Here is a 17,152-nt window from a genome sequence, read left to right as displayed (position 1 = left end):
TTCAGCCAAGTCAAAGAAACATGTTATTAAAGGTGAGCTGAAAGGCATTTAAAAAATAAACAAACTGTTTAAGATCCTAAATCAGTAACAGAATCTATATGCACAGACTTGAAAAGTACAAGAAAATGTGTTTCAATACCTTTCGCTTCCAGGCCAGATTCCCCTCCTGCCGTCCTTTGAACACGTCCCTCAAATCCTTATTGGTCACTGGTGGGATAAACTGTGGACACTGAGCTTGGATTTGTCACTCTTGAATAGCTAATGACTTAGCCTCTACTGAGGTAGGTGAAACTCTAGTCTGCTAGAAACTCTAGTCTATTCTCCACCCAGTAGCGAGGGGGGAAAATATGAACTTTGCTTTTGTTTTAGCACCGTGTTCTTAAGAAGTTTAAAATCTGATATACATTCCCTCCTTTTTTCTACCTTTCAGCGTGGCAGATCACCAGATAGTATTAACAGCCTGTAGAGATGGCAGAAATGAGGTGTAGGAAGTTTTAGATTTACTTAAGTTGTATTATCTCCGTGCATGATAACAGTGACTTCAGCACTCACTAGGTGCCAGTCACGTGTGCAAGCACTTTTCTCCATTAATGCGTTTATTTCTCAGAAGCACATTATGTACTATAATTAAGCCTGTTTTACAGAAGAGGACACCGAGGGACAGAGAATTTGAGTAATTTGCCTGAGATCACAAGGCCAGTAAGCAGCAGAGCTGAGTTTTGAACTCTGGCACTTGAGTCCGTGCTCATAACGACCGAACTATCCTAGATTAAACTAGACTGTGCAGTACGATATTATATAGTATTTAGTTTTAATTGAGGCAACCAAGGAAGCATTAAGAAATAAAGAGATGCGGGGTGCCTGTTAAGTCTCTTAAGCGTCGGACTTCGGCTTGGGTGATGATTGTAGGGTTTGTGAGTTCGAGCCCCACGTCGGGCTCTCTCCTATCAGTGTGGAGCCTGCTTTGGATCCTCTGTTGCCCTATCTCTCTGCCTCCCCCGCCCCCTCAAAAGTAAATAAACGTTAAAAAAAAAAAAGAAAGATATTCACTCTGTATATGGTCAGCCTTGGCGTCCTCCCCCCATCCGCTGACATTTTTCCCTAATTAAAAAAATTTTTTTTCTGTTTTCTTTCGGTGGTTTTTACATTCTGGCCTGTTCCCAGCGAAAGGACTGGGAATCCAGTGTTTGCATCCTGTTGTCCTGCTTCTCCTTTGATTATCTTACATTTTCATTGTGATTGTGGAATTCTGGAAAGCCATTCTCCCAGTTTTAAAGTAATTCCAGAAAATAGGAACAAAGGAGAGGCAATTTTGGGGGTGGGTCTTCCTGGCCCACCCCTTCTGAGGCACGCGGTTCCTTCCAAGGGGATGTGGTAGCCCCAGATCTCCCTAGTGGACACAGTGCACCTCAGAAACTGAAATCATCAGTTGAAAAGAATCACCCCCACCCTACCCCCGCTGCCTTACGTGACAGAAACGGGAGCGAGTTCAGGCAACAGCTTCATCTATTGCACTTCTGAGTAGCTTTGCTTCGTTGAAGACCATATGCTGAGCTTGTCAAAGTCATCTGCCCGTTTCAGCCATTCTTGTTTTAGGAACGTTAACTTGCTGTATTGGGGAAGCAGCATCATATGTGAACAGCCATGCCAGGCTTCTACCAAATGTCCCTGGTCCTCTATCAAGTTCCGGGGGTATTTAGCGGCGTTTTATTGTCATGAGGATTAAAGACCCCCTAGCATCAGTATTCTCAGTGTAGCATCCTGTAAATATCAGAACCCTTCCTACCTAAGAAGCCAGGAGGGCGAGTCCCACCTGGTTCTAAGTTACACTGGCGTTTGTGGGTGTGTTTCTAGTGGGATCTGGAGAGGTGGTGAGGTGTGGAAAAGCCTAGAGAGAGGTCAAAGTTGAGTGGAAAAGGGAACTGGGGTCTGCCAGTGTCCGAGAATTCAGGAAGAGAGGCATGGGAAAGGAAGTGGAATGAAAAGGTGCCAGGAAAAGTTGCCTCATCATTTGGCATTTTTCTGTTGGCCAAAAGGTAAGTTTCTACTTTTAAGTCATTTGCAAACCCTGTAGGCACGTAGCTGCCAAGTTTTGCAGTTTAAGGACCACTAAGGTGGTCACTGGGTAATACCGGGAGGCTGTTATTTTCAGGGAAGGACTTCTGGGAGGTCTTCCCGCCTGAGTGACTACAGGAGTGGGTTCATTCTCGAACCCACTGTCTCGCTGACAGTAAAATTGAACCATGGAGCTGCTCGGGGTCTCCTCTGTATGCACCCAGGTGTAATCTATGGTGCATATAATAGTGGGAATAGAGGAACCACAATGACACCCAGGAATGTTTTTATTCCACGAACGTGCTGGTTAGTGTCGCTCATTTCATACGTATGGACTGAACAACTGCCGTATGTAGCTTCTGCTGCGTACTGGCATGCAATACGGCACGCAGGACAGATAAAGTCCTTGCCTTCGTGGAGTTTACAGTCTGATAATTTGTCCTAAAACTGAAGTGCTCACAGTCAAGATTAACACGACTGGCTTTATCTGTGTCCTAACCTTTCCCAGCAAAACCAAACAAAATCAGTTTCGCGGCAGATTGGAGCCACCAGGGGCCAGATGTGGCCATGGGAAGAACGTCTTGGAGAGCTTGTCATCTGGCTCCAGCTGTGTTAACCTAGGTCTGCTGGGCAGCCGTGATCCGTGTCTGCCAACCGGTGGCCAGACACTAGGACACTAGTGCGGGCTTCAACAATTAGCGGAATCCCTTGCTCGGTGGCTGGATCCACTGTGTGTGTCCTAAGATTACCACTGCTGTCCAGACCAGGAGCCTCTATGGTCTTGGGCAGAAACACCCGGAAGGGAATCGAGAATCAGCGTGTCGAAACACTAGGCATGGCTTTCTTATCCCGGAACACGGAGAGAGATGCGGGGAAGGTAGAAAATCATGGTCAGCAAGAAAACGGAAGTAAACCAGACATGGCCTCCCGCATGCAAGTTTTGATTTCAGCCAAGAGCGCTTTCCTGGTAGGTACTGCCTGCCTCCAGTGTGGCCCTGCAGAAAAAGCAGAGAGTTGGCCTATAAGAGTAGCTTTCTCCCAGTTATTATTCTTTTTCATTGTTGCCCCTCTGTGAGACCCATTTATGATGACCCGTGTTGATTTTGCCCAGAGATCTGCATTAAAAGTCTTAATTCCCACCTTTGAAAGCATTGGGATACCTACAGATGTGCAATAATTTTTCAGATATCTGTTATATCTGCCTTCCCGAATAAGTACGTAATTAAATTAAATGCTTCAGGCAACCTGTGTATAGAAGAGTTTTGTTTTTTTTTTGGTTTTTTTTTTTTTTTAATTAAATTGTAAACCTTCTGGTTTAATGTACTAGGCGGGTTCTGTCCTTCTCTGGGAAAATGATGCTTTTGGTCACCCATTGTCCAGCAAGCCCCAGACCCCACAGCACTGGCTCACGAAATGTTTGTAGAACGAACCAAATGAGGAAAATTTCCAGTCAGCATGGAGACTTTCAAGGATGGTGATCCAACATGAGTGAAGTTCTTTCAAGTAGTAAGTAGGGGGAAATAACCCACAATGTAGAGCAAAAAGACAAAAAAAAAAAAAGTGAAGGTCTAATGGGAATAATTTCAGAATTTGCCTTTCAGATGCCTGCTTCTAGTGTCTGATTATAGCCGAAAGCACGAGAGGGTAGAGATTCAAGTTTTGAAGGGGGCTTCTCTTGAGCCTAAGTATTTCTGCACGTGTGGGGATGTCTTTATCACAGTGAGGTTCAACAAAATACTTGAGGTGGGGAAAATTTTTAAGATACCAGTTTATGTGTAAAAATCCACTTTTGCATTCTTAGTGCATTGTGTAAATTTGCCGTGCAGGAAACATAAGTGAAGCCATTTGGTTTTGTGGCATTGGTGTGGGCTGGCTAAGGGGGTGGGGGGGGATAAAGTTGAGGCATTGATACAGTATGGGGAGAGCCAGATGGTTGTATTACACATCTTTTGTGTTCTTGTTTGCTTCTTAAAGCAGTTGCAGAATTTTGCCCTTGGCGGTGTTTTCTTCATGCTTGTATGTTCTGCTCTGAATTTACTTTCTTGTCAGAGTACTTTGAAGAAAAGCCTTGCTCTAAAAAAAAAAAAAAGAAAAGGAAAAAAAAGTGTTTTTTTTTATTTACGTTATAAACTTGTGAAGTCAACAGTGTATTTATAAACACATTTTTTAAAAATGTTAAGTACGTTAGTAAATAGTGGGAGGAGCTGCTTTTCTTCTTATTAGCACACTGATTTCAGCCACATTATGTCAATTCAGAGAAAGATTTTTGCAAAATTATAAATGTAGAGTTGACGACAGAGGGATGGATGGAGGGAGAGAGGCAGAATAGATAGGTTGTTTTTCCAGTAGTAATGAGGCTCATTTGATTAGAAATTTTAACTTTTTCTATTACTTACAGCCACTTCTCAGGTTGTGGTTTACCTATTGTGTTTTATCAGCAAGCCTGAGTTGGTGGGATTTAAGTTAAGTGAGAACGCTTGGGGATAGGTTGGTGGCTTTCTTTCCTTTAGCCTGGGTGTTTGGCTGGCTTTCCTTACAACTGTGGATCACCCCACCATTGAAATTTATATTTATTTCCTACTGAAAGCAAATTATGTTTTGCCATCACCAGTGGCAAGGGATACTTAAGATGTCCTAACTGCGTATAAGAGATGATATTTTATCACTGAATGCTTTTAATAAGGAATTGCTTTGTAGCTTTTTTTTTCCCCCCGTTGTGATAGAATGGTTCAGAATAATTTAATGTCCTTTCCACAATCCCAGTGTATCTCGTTTTTCTTTGCTCAAATGAGAGAAGAGCACACGCTCAGGATCCTTGGGCACCGGTTTATTCTCTGTCGTGCACAGATTTCCAGCCTGAGTTGGAACCTGCCGTCCCTGATGAGAAGACAGGAAACTTACAGTCCTCACCTTATTGAAATCTCTGCCTCTTTAAGTCACAAGTCTGAGGCGACTCCTTCCAATAATGAAGCCATTGTGCGCATCCTATCTGATCCGTTCTTGAAATGTTTTAGTAAGTCTATCTTACAACATTATAAGAAGATAATCAGCAGCCTTAGAAGGTCCCCATCTGGACTGTAGAGTTCTTTTACTGAAAGATGTTTTGCCTTTTTGAGATAGCTCTCGCGTTTCATCATCTGTTCCGCTGAGATGAAGTGCATATGAAAAGTCAGTGACTCTGAATCCATCTGTTGTTATTATTTTCCACTGATAATTGGCTTGAACAATGAAATGTCTGTGTCTGCAGCCTTTGAAACTGTACACCCTGTTTATTTTCTGGAGGCCTCCCTGCGACTCCCCCGCCCCCATTTTTTCTTCCTTCATTCTCGCTCAAGCTTACAGCCAGTGGCGCTCGTGTGAGGATGACATCTTTGACTCTGTGCATCAGTATGTGTCACTCAGCATCTAAAGCTTGCATACGGATTTTTGTCACAATCCCTGTGTCTGAGCCGTTGGCTCCAGTATCCAGCACTCATGCATGGATCCCTTACCTGGACTGTCTGCTTTATTTCACTGTTCTCATTAAAATATTAATTTCGGGTGCGGTATCTAATACCTATGGAATTAGATACTACCTATAATTGTATAATATATTCAGTTGCATCCAGGTTTGCACGATACAGAGCATTAATATTGGATTCCACTAACAGCACTTCCATTAGCTTGCTCAACCAGTATGAGATATAGATGAGCTGGGAAGCATAACTACCCGCCAGAACTGCCAAAACAGTCATTAGAAGCTCCATTGGGATGGACAAAGGCTTTTTCACAGTGATATACTGATTAAATTTTGTTCTATGGTTTATTTGCATCAAGGTTAGATGACTATCGTCTGGGGAAGTGGGTTATCTAACACCTTATTTGGAAGGTCATTTCGAGACAAAATAGTGAATAGAATAGGCGTCTTTAGTTTCTTTGGGAACCCTTCTTAGGAACCTGTGTTTTATTCTTTGGTGGTGGAGGGGGGTTGGGAATCTTTAAAACATTTTTTTTCTCTTTTCTCCAAGTTATGCCATAATGTATGTTTGAGATGGGTTTCTCTGCCTGTTTGTAATTTTCCCCCCAACTTTTCAGTAGTATTCATTTGCTTTTGCAGTAGAATGATGCAGTCAGAAAGCAGTGTCGTGTTAATAAAACAGAACCTGGTTTCGAAATAGAAAGCTGCCTTATTTCCCTTGGCTAGCGTAATTGCTGTACGTTCTCTGAGGCTGTGAAGGATGTGTGACCTACCCTTTCTGGTCCAAGTAGTAATGTAATGCACATCCTATAGCATTGCTGGATTTGCCCCCAACTTGACTATGTGGCGTTAGAAGGAAGTAGGTGAACGTAATCTTATTTATGTTTCAATCGAAGTCATTTAATGCTACAAAAGTTAGCAAAAAATAATTAAGTTACTAAGGCCAACATGTGGCTGGAACATATGAGAGAGGTTAGAGGGGAGTGAGCTGAGTCCCTAGGCGGAGGAAAGAGGAAAGGCCCTTGTGAAGTCCCAATGCCTGCGTGTTTTTCCTTTGGCTTCAATTCCTCGGTTCTCAGGACAAATTATGTTGAGGTATGGCATATTTTCTGCCGAAATGGAGAAAATTGTTGACTGTAATTATGTTATTTAATTGAAATTATAAGTGGTTGAGGCCACTCAGTTAAAAGCATCCGTGCTAATATATGGATAATGTTTTTAAATGAGTGGTCATGGATTGATGACATTTGAAAGGCAGGCATTTGGGGTGTGATTTTGGAAGACACAAATTATGTTCCTTAAATCATTAGTGAACTAACGAGTGTAAAGTGGCATAGTTTTTGTTTATCTGCTCACATTAAATATGTGCCCCTATTATCTGTGTAACTGTGTATATTCATGTACATACACATGTAGGTGTGTGTAATTTATATATGTAAAATTTTATGCATATGTAAAAGAGACCTTTCATAAGCATCAGTTCATAGTGCAAAAAAACACACACAAAGAGATCCAGAATATATCAGGTATATGTCTGACCTTATATTGTGACTGAGAAATGTGATTGTTGATCACTTCCATGGAATGTTAGAAATTTAAATAGAAGCTATAGTAAAACTCCAGTGATGTGTCTTATCCCAACTTCTTTTTGAAGTAGCTGGAGATAAAACAATAGCACTATATTTTCTACCCCCTTACTCCCCCCCCCCCCCAACTCCAGGAGTGAGTTCTTAATTACTAATGAATGCAATTCATTTTAATTGTTATTATAGCAACATAACATTTAAGTATCTCCTGTTCAGTCCTTGTGCCCTGGAACAGGCGGTGTCTCCTGTCAGAGAGAGGACAGGTAGAAGGCACAGCAGGCGTCTGATTGAGCCAGTTATTCATTTGCTGAGTGTTTGTGTTTATGCAAAGGGGCCTCTTCCTGCATATTTAATCTAGAGTAAGGCAGTGGCTTTTGTTGTGTTGAGCCCACATACCTTCAGTCCTTCCTCACACTGCCGCCAGCTTGGGATCCCTGAGAGCCCGCAGGCTTCCAAGCGCCTGTAGTTTCTCCCTTACAAACTCTCAACTTTCTTCCGTTGTGTGAAAATTGCCTCTCCGGCCCCAAAGCTTTCCTTCCTCAGCATGAACGGGTAAGTGTGTGCGAAAGCCAAGGCTGATACTTTGTTTCATTTTACAAATGTTGAGAGGCTACTTTCCTGCTCTTCTGGGCGCCTCCTGCCAGCGACCTGGGTCCTGGTTCCTGGGCCGTTGTCAGTTGCTGGCTGCATTGATATAGACAAGTGCAGGTGCCTCTTAGGAACCGTGGCTGGATTTTGGACTGGCCGAGAGAGCCTCTTTGGAACCGGGGCGGGGGGAGGGGGGGTAACGGGGGGGGGGGGGAGAGAAAGAGAGAGAGAGGAACAGCTTTATTATTCTTTGTCCTAACAAATCCTGTTTTGTAACTGTCCTGGAGATAATGCTGCCATTGTTTGCTAAAAGCCTTCAAACAGTGTGGAAGACCGAACTGTAAGAAAGCAGTGAAACTCTGCTGCTGTATTGTCTATACCCGGGCCAGGGTCCTCCCCGAAGCTCTGTGCCGGAATAGGAAGGGTTTTCTTCAGTGGAAATCGAATCGTCTCTTCATTGATATTAATAGCACACTAGAGAGGTTGGCCATGATGCTCAGAGAGGCGGTCGGGAGGGAAGGAAATCTGATCTTGCTGGGGGTGTGTGTGGGGGGGGGATGACAGCCTCTTGGCCCCACCGTAGAGGAGACATCCATCCAGGCTCAGCCTGCATAATGGCATCCTGGCTTAACTGTTTGCTCTAGGAATTTTAATCTTGAGCTGTTTGTTTTACTATCTGGGGTCTTGCTATTTTTTGTTCCTGTGCTGTCTTTAGAAAGCACCATATTCAGGGTCTAATCCAATCTTTTAAAAAAGTGGATTAAAAAAAAAAAAGACTCAGAGAAATTGATGTACTGTGCACTTAGATCATTCTGGGCTATGATGGTAGGACTCTGCTTTCTTTTAGAGTGTTATAATTTCAAAAATGACTTGCCACAACTAAGAAGGATGCACCATCCAAGGAAGAGATGTCCTATGTAAAGATATTTCAGGGACCAGGAATTGTGTCCAGGGTCTAAAAGGAGTTTTCATTACCAGTTAACTGTTGCCTCTGCTTGAGTAACTCTTTTCAACAGAAGAGTGTGCTGTTCTCCCGCAGGTTGGAAACTGTGAGAATTTAAATAAAATTTCATCAACCTTATTAAAATATGTAGGGAGTTGGGTCTTCTTGGGTACAAATCAGTCTAGAGACTTCGAAGCATTTATTAACAGTGAGGCTGCTGAAGGTTTTTAATAATAAAATTACAAATACCCTATCTAATTGTAAGTATATGACTTTTATACTCGGTTTTTAAGGGGAAAAATACTTTTTTTTTATGAGGAAAAGTAACTCCGTGAGAGCACCTTCTGTGATTAGTGCTATTGTATTCTTAAATTTTGATTGATAGAGATAATAGTTTTCACTTAAAAATACAGACAGGTACTTTAACTTTCCATGACAATAGCTATTTGCATTTCTTTTATCTTTTTGTTTAACATTTGTGGGGGTTGGGATGGATTTGATTATTAACTCTTATTGCACACTAAAGGTAAATCTAAAACAAAGGCTTTGTTAGAGCTTCAAAGAGAAAACAGCAAATATTGTTTTTAGGTTTCAACATTTAAAGGCTGTTAAAGGATACCTATAAAATATTTTCACATGACCACGGCCAGGGTTTTACTTTTCTGTAAGGTAAGAGAGAGTAGTTTCTCCCAGTGAGATGGACCCATGTGGAGCTGTCGCTGGGCTGACTGCCAGCCTCCAGTAATCTCGCCGGTTCGCCTTGGCTGGGGTTGCCTATATCCTGTGGCTTAACCTTCGAGTTGTTTTAGGTTTTTCTTACTAGAATGGACCCCAAAGTTAGGTTCCATGATCTGGCGAGAGTCACAGAGGGTAAGGAGAAAGGAAACAAAGTGTTCCGTGCAGCCATAGGAGGGGACGTTGGGGCATGGTGGTTGATTTCTTTGGTAGACCCAAGTACAAGAAATGTAGCACTTGGAACCCAGCAGGCCTGGGTGGTGTCCTAGAGGCCCGCACTGTACAGCTCTAACTTTTTCTTTCTTTCCTTTTCAGTTTCCTTCTTTTGTTTCTCTTTCCCCCACCTCTTTGGCACTCCTGACGTCTCTCCCTTTTTCTTCTTTTTCTTATTTCTTTTTTTCTCTTCCTTCCCTGCCCTCTTTGCTTTTTTTTTTTTTTTTTTTTTCCTGTAAGCCTGACTCAATATTGAAGTTATTAGAGCAGGGTGCCGGGTGAGGGGCGGGGGGATCTTTGTGGTTGATTTCGGAGTGGATTTTCTTGTCTCGAGTGCAGAAAATGAAGTGACCCTTGTACTATCATTTTTCAGCTCGGCAAATTTGTGTTGATATGCTCCTGTTTTTCTAAGAAATGTTTGAAAAGACATTAAAATCCATGTGTTAGGAGTCACTGGTTCGAGACAGCAGTCTCTGGGAAATTGGCCCGTATAGACCTTCTGTTTTCTTTGATGGAAGTCTATGTCCTTTGATTGGAGTATTTGGGGTGTTGGAAGTTTGAACCGTGTTCCTGGACTTTAAGAGAAAGCATTCTCTAGCCAGAGACAGATTACTGGACTTTAAGGAAAGCATCTGCTACCTTCATTGTGGGCCAAGAGCTGGCCGTGACATCTTCGCATCCCCGATGACACTGATGGACAGTGGATTTAAGGCATCATTTGGGGGGCTGAAGGTTAAGGTGAAAAACGTTGGTCATCCTTCGTGGTCCCTTTGTATAATTGTATAAAATGAAACACAATGCAGAAGTCCTGATGCAAATCATTCCCTTTAGCTGCCATGAAAGAACGCGGGGAAATACTCATAGTGGGAAAAGTAGAGAATATATTGTTCATTTTCAGTCTTGTGAAACGAAGTCAAACCTCCATGTTCACCTGCAATTGGTTCCAACTGGGCCATGCCAGTTGGCATTATGTATTATTTATTACATGGATTAAATTAGGGGCCAAAGACACCCAAACAAAGTATGACATTGAAGCATTGTGGTAACCTAAGAGGTCTACAGAATAAAATTCTTAAGGAGTGGGGGGATGGGGGTTGGGAAGGTGGAGGAAGAGGAGAGTACCTTAAGTTTTCTAACGAATGGGTTGCTGCTGAAGATTGGTGTCTTACCCACAGTCTTTATGGTCAGCACATTGATTCAGATAAACAACACCCTTGTGAACAGCAGTGAGGAGGCCACACCAGGATCACTTGTAGTTGTTCACAGGATCTTAACTGTACAGAGAATGACATAAAGGAAAATAAGTCATTTCTATTTACCGTATTCCTGGCTCACTTTTAAAACCTAAAACCAATAGGAAACTTCAGAAAGAGAGGAAAAAGAAAATGCAATTCAGATGGTAACGGCGTTTTAAAAGAAGAGAAGTGGGCTGGAGGGGAATATTTTTCTTTTATCTTAAAAAAAAAACCAGCTTTACATAATTTTAGTTTTGATGCTTGTGCTGTGAGTAAGCATTCAGGTAAACAGTTGATATATTTGATAAATAAAAGTGATTGTTTAACAAAGAAAAAAAGAAAATAGTTCTGGAAGTGGAAGTTTTACACTTTGGAAGAAAAATGAACTGCAGACTGTTGTCCTAGTTGTTGATTTCTGATTCTTCTAGGCTCGTAGTGATGCAGACTCAGGCCCCAGTACTAATCCCTAATTTTCTTGTCTGTTATATTGACACATTTCATTTAATTTAGCATGATGGCAAACAGCTGTTGAACTATTCATCTGTTCTCTGCAATGCTAGAAAAGTACCTTTCCGATTACTTGGCTAATGTATCCTAAAAACTAAAATCAACAGAAATAAATAAATGAGTGGTCAAATGTGGATATGCATTAAAATTTATGGAACCCCAGAATGGAGGAAACCATGATTTGTATCCCACTGCCAATTTTTTTTGTATGAGTAAAAATTAAAAGTAGCCAATTCTGTATTGCTTTAGTAATTGTAAGTTGGAGGGTCACTTGTATAATTTTGTTTCCCTAGGGGAAAATTACACTTGTAAAATCTATGACGGTAAATCAGCTTATAATTTTGCTCTGTGTTCACTGACACACGGTACTGTGTAGACAGGTGCGTGGAGAAATAGCCCATTTCTTACCTGAAATCCTCCTACAGGTTTGAATACAGGGTTCAAGATAACTTTATTCAAAGTAGGCATTTTTGCAGTGTGTTTTTTTTTTTCTTAAATTAAATTTTAATAAGGTCCAGTTGTTTGCCGGGCCTATATGATAGCAATCTCATCTGCATTGCAAAGCCTAATACTGTATAGATCTGACTGCCAAACATGCAAAAATAGATGCAACTCAATAGATTAACATGAAAATTAGTTTAGAGAGCACGCCTTGGAGAACATCTCAAGGAAAAAGGGAGAAGGGCTGTTCTTGCCTTGAATTGAGTAGAACCTGCCAGTTCGCTTACTTTCCATTTAAGATTGCCTGAGTGATGAGATGGAAATTTCTGGGGTGTAAGATTGCTGCTGTTTCTTGCATTTAATGTGCTCTTTTCGCTTGGGAGGCCGGGGGCTGCTTTGCCAGCCTCCCCATTACCTTGAGGACCCCAACATCATTGCTCCCTGTTTTCTCACCACCAGATGCCTCGTGACAATTCTCACCAGTGGAGAAACCAATCCTGGAGTCACACATCAGCAGTGTGTCTCAAAATTTTCATTTTCAATTTGAATTGTTTTGTGTAAAAACAAAAAGGTTTGGGGCAGGTTGCAAAATAGTAATTTTAAGTCCCAGGGCTAGGGTTTTCCCCCACCCAAATGGTGAACATTTATGGTGAAAACCTCCAATTTCCTCTTACAGTAAACATGAAAATTATGATTTCACTCAGAGCCTGCATTTTTTTCCAATCTTTATGGCAAGAATCTGCATACACTTGCTTGTGGAAATGTCATAAATTGGCCTCCGATCAATTCCTCAAAGATAGTACTCACCAAAGTGCCACTGTCATATTTTAGCCCTTGTGAAAGAAGATTTAACTCTTCTCAATAATGTTTGCCTTTCCACATTCAGGGCTGACAGCAGAGGGATAAGCAGGGATATATTCTGTATAAAATTAAAACCACTTCATTACATATTGTTCTGAAGAGTGAGCAAAAGGATATTAACATTTTAGGCAAATGGTGATCTGGTCTTAGCATCTTAAAAAAAAAAAAATTACATGAGCATTTGGTCAGCTGATGGGGAATGAATCCTGTACCCTGTCGGTAACTTGATCTAAATTAATAAACAAATGTTTTTCTTTTCACTTGTGCCATATGTTGATCCCAGTTACATGGGCAGAAAGAGGCAGCTTGTAATGTTTCTTAAAGGATTACACACTGTTTTGCATAAGAGAGTATATGCAGATGCAGGATAAAACATGTTCCAGGCTTTCTTTGTGTTTTAGGGAGCTTGATTTCAATTGTTTATTTCATCTGACACAAACCATTTTTATTTAACTTGGTAGATCTGGTAGATATAGGCTAAGTGGAAAACACTGTGTGAACAGCTTTCGCCAACCGATTAACCACCCCCCCCCCAAACTTGCAGATCCTGGTTCATTTTGAAAGGTCCAGGTTGGCATAAAGGCATCTTGTCTCTCAGAACTCATTCTCTTCCTAAGGGGGAAAAAACCCCACAAGCCCGTGCTTTAATGAAATCAGAGATGTCGTGGATGCTAACCAAACAGACACGTTCAAGGAGCAGTCTGGTTTCCAAAAACAAAAGCCTATGAGTCACGTATTATTGCACAAGAAAATAAATTGATGGAGGACAAGATGAGAAAAAGTTCATATGCAAAATTCGCAATGTTTCACCTTGACTTTTTCCACCCACGTTATTTTTGTTGTCTTGAGGAGCTCACCGGCCTGTGCACCGGATCAGTGGTCTTGGGACTTGTTTTGATTAACTCTGAAAGTCACTTGCCATGAAATGTGCCGGAGTTCTTTTGCATCTGTCCCTGGCAAATAGGTGGTTGCTCCTTTCTCTTGACATTCAGGTTTTGATGTTCTCTTTTGTTTTCAGGGTAAGAAGTGACCTTTTGAGGTGACTATACCTGAAGATTGCTTTCCGGAAGCCAAAAAAGGTAAACGCGATGTGATTCGTGGAATTCTATCTAGGGCTGTGTTTACCACCTCTAGGTATATCTTAACTCACTTCTTTCCCAATCTATGTAGTTACCAAATGTCTGTGAATTTATTTATGTAAGTATTATGTTATAGCATCATTTGGGAGATGTTTACAGAAAAGATTGCCCTGAAGAAATGGTCCACAGAGTGACATTTTTCTCCCAAATATGATCAAACTGCCCCTTTGTTGAAGCTGATTTTGTTGTTGTTGTTGTTGTTGTTGACTTGGTGAACCCAAACTTTGACAGGAATATTCACATCACAAAAGCGGTGATTCATAAAAATTCGCTTGCTCCAAACGAGAGTAGCCCATGTCCGTGTTCTGTGCTGAAGTGGTGTCATCCGATTGATGTTCATCTGGCGGCTTTATAATCACCTTCTTTCAGAAATTAATAGTCATAGCACCATAGCAACACGGCACATTGATAGAACTGCAGAGCGGCGTGGGCCACATCCCTGTGATGTCAGTACTAGGCTGCCTTGTTCTCTTGACCTTGCTTGAAAATCAAATGAGTATTTGATTTTAAAATTAGAAGTTTTCAGAGCGACTAATGTAGCTTGATGAATTAAAGCTAAATTAAATTTTCTCAAACTCACTTTTGGGAGGGGGAACAAAAAAGCACTCTGTTTAAAATGGTTCTGGATGCTACATTATTTTCTCGATTCCCAAAGTCTCTCTCTGGTGCTCATCTCACACAAGTTAATCTTGCAGGCCATTTTAATGGCCGATGTTTCTCTTGTTGAATCTTCATTTTATTTTTGAATTTTGGCCAATGATAGCTCCATTCGATTTAGTAGATTTTTGTCTGTTTTAAAACAGGTTACTTGAGGGCCTGGTTGCACAAAGCCTTCACTCAGATATTACTAAATTAAGTTTATGAATTTGTAAGACACAGACTTCTTATTCTTCAGTTGAACCTGTTTTGGGTTTTTTTTTTTCTTCTTTTTGAATCTTTACAATGTGAAGATTCTTAGATTACTTTTGTGTTTCATCTTACTGAGCATTTTGAGGTTCTAGAACGTATTTTACGGGTATGGATTTATTTTTCTAGTTGCGTTCTTCTGGCACACTTGTTCTGAGGTCAGAAATCCAACTTGCCCCATTTCACCATCTTTGTTGTCTAAATTAAATCTTTGTGAGAAGCCTCAGATTGTCCTTTGCAGAGGACACCTCCTTTTATATGCTCCGGCGTGGAAAGGGTTGATCCCAAGCAGTTTTGGGGCTCATCAAGTCAGGGCGGGACTTTTGACAAAGCTCTTCCCCTTGCTGACGCTCAGTGGTCCAATATTAAACATGAAGGCTTTGTTAATTTCAGGGATCTGCAAACTTTTCCTGTCAAGGGCCATACGCATTATTTTCTGTTGGCGGGCCATTCCTTCCTTGCCACGAATTATTTTCTGTTCCTGGGCCATTTCTTCTCTGCCACAGCTGCTCAGCTAGGCAGCAAGTTTGTCTCCCGGTGTCTCTGAGCCCTGCAGAATCTCAGTCCAAGATGTTCCTCATGCAGAGCTGTGCCAGGTGTTTTAACTCATCTCGTGCCTTTAGCAAAGATTTCTGGCAAAGCTAAAAACTGATTAAACAAAGCTGAATATATGGTCGAAGAGATGAAATATTCACCTTGAGAATTGCGTTACCCCACAGCCTCAAATACGGGCATCCTAAGTGGGTTTTCATTGTTTTCTCTGGAGTCACATGTAAGCATGAATTATTTTCCCTGTGACTTGATGTCTTTATGATGGCCTATGCTAACACCCATGACTTGAAAATGTGCACGTTTGAATTTGTGCATTGCGATTTGTTTCCAATTCTGTGATACTGTTCAAAGTTTAAAATAGCGTGAGTCAGGGGCAAGTTTGGGGAGAAAAAAAAGTTTCTAGGAATTTTTCATTAGTGTTGACTATGGGAGGTAGTCCATGGGGACAAAAAAATTGTTTCTGTATAATATCAAGGACATGTGATATACTGCAAATAAGGAATGCATTGTCAAATGTCAGGAGCAGTGAAAAATTTTGTCCTTCTGATGGCTCTTGTCATGACACAGTGGAAGCTGATTAACAAATTCATAAAACTTTTAAACTTGACTGCTAGGAAGCTCAGAGTAAGAGTTTTTGCTCAATGTCTCTAGTTTTTTTTTCACATTCCACATTTTTCTTATTGATATCTTTTTATATAAACTTCGTATCTCCTACCCCTAGTTAACATTGTGTTATTTAATTTGTTTTTCTTTTATAATATCAATTCTTTTATTTGATCCTCATTTCAAATTTTATTTTCCTTTAGACATCAGTTAAGGTGCATAGACCTAAATAATAAATCACCTGTATTTTTTACCTTTTAACAAGCTCAAAGATCCTTAAAAAATGAATCCTTATATATTTTGATCTCTTATATATAAAGAAAAAAAAGTTTGTTAAACTGTAAAATCTAAAAAAGATCTGTAAAATGGTTGGAATGGCTAGTGTTTCTCCCCAGGGAATAAATCTTAAACAGAGAAGATCATGCTATCCAGTGATGATCGAGAAACCAGCACCATCTCCAAATCATCAAGAAGAGGTAGATTCAGATGCCAGGAGCTTCTCAGTAAATGCCATGCCCGCATTTGAAATCTGGGAATCATTAACAGTCAGCATAGATGCAAATAAATATGTCTACATTGGCACTATGGGAAAAACTAGTTATGTGCATAAAAGTGGCCAGGCATATTCAGAAAAACAGATGAAGCCATTTTTCAAATTTAGATTCAAAGGTCTGACGAGTCATAAGTAACAGTTATCTTACTTGCTAGCGATGTGACAGTTTTCTTCCAAGTGGATCTGAGCACTTTACGAAATGGGTTTGGTTGCCAGCGTTCTTGAAAGGTGGGTGGCAATCATTATAATCCCCACTTTACAAACTGGGAAGGTGGTTCCATAGATGATTAGTAAGTTACCCACGGTCATGTAGATTTTCAAGACTGGAGGGGCGCCTGGGTGGCTCAGTCCTTGGAGAGTCCGACTTTGGCTCAGGTCATGGGTTCGCAGTCCGTGAGTTCGAGCCCTACGTCGGGCTCTGCACTGACATCTCGGAGTCTGGAGCCTGCTTCTGATTCTGTGTCTCCCTCTCTCTCGGTCCCGCCCCTGTTCGTGCTCTGTCTCTCTATCAAAAATAAATAAACATTAAAAAAAATTTTTTTTTAAAAGAATGTCAAGATTGGACCTAAAGAGGCATCTTGCTCAGGTCACAATTCTATTGATGTCATTTTATCATGGCGGCCTTAGTTTGGTGACTTAATAAAGGTTTATATGTCATTTTCTCTCTGCTGTCCCCCAATGTTGGCATTTTACCTACATGCATTTTTGCTTAAAATTCAAATCCAGTTTGTAAAATTCATCTCTTGTAGCAGTTCTGAGTGGCATTAGGAGTGGATGA

At 41.0% G+C, this 17,152-nt stretch overlaps 1 protein-coding gene across 5 annotated transcripts in view; it reads left to right on the top strand.

Annotated features, from left to right (window-relative positions):
• FOXP1 (forkhead box P1) overlaps positions 1 to 17,152 on the top strand; it is a 386,554-nt gene that overhangs the window by 39,856 nt on the left and 329,546 nt on the right. For all 5 annotated transcript variants that reach the window (XM_053897308.1, XM_053897310.1, XM_053897311.1 and 2 more), the window contains one exon: positions 13,640 to 13,700. The gene's annotated coding sequence lies outside the window, so the exon portion shown is untranslated. Of the gene's footprint in view, positions 1 to 13,639; positions 13,701 to 17,152 lie in introns of those variants that run through there.

The sequence above is a fragment of the Panthera pardus genome, unplaced genomic scaffold (assembly GCF_024362965.1).
Source record: "Panthera pardus isolate Hobbes unplaced genomic scaffold, ASM2436296v1 HiC_scaffold_8, whole genome shotgun sequence".
Taxonomy (NCBI): Eukaryota; Metazoa; Chordata; class Mammalia; order Carnivora; family Felidae; genus Panthera; species Panthera pardus.
Note: the sequence above shows the minus strand (reverse complement) of the source record. Positions and strands in the feature narration are given on the sequence as shown.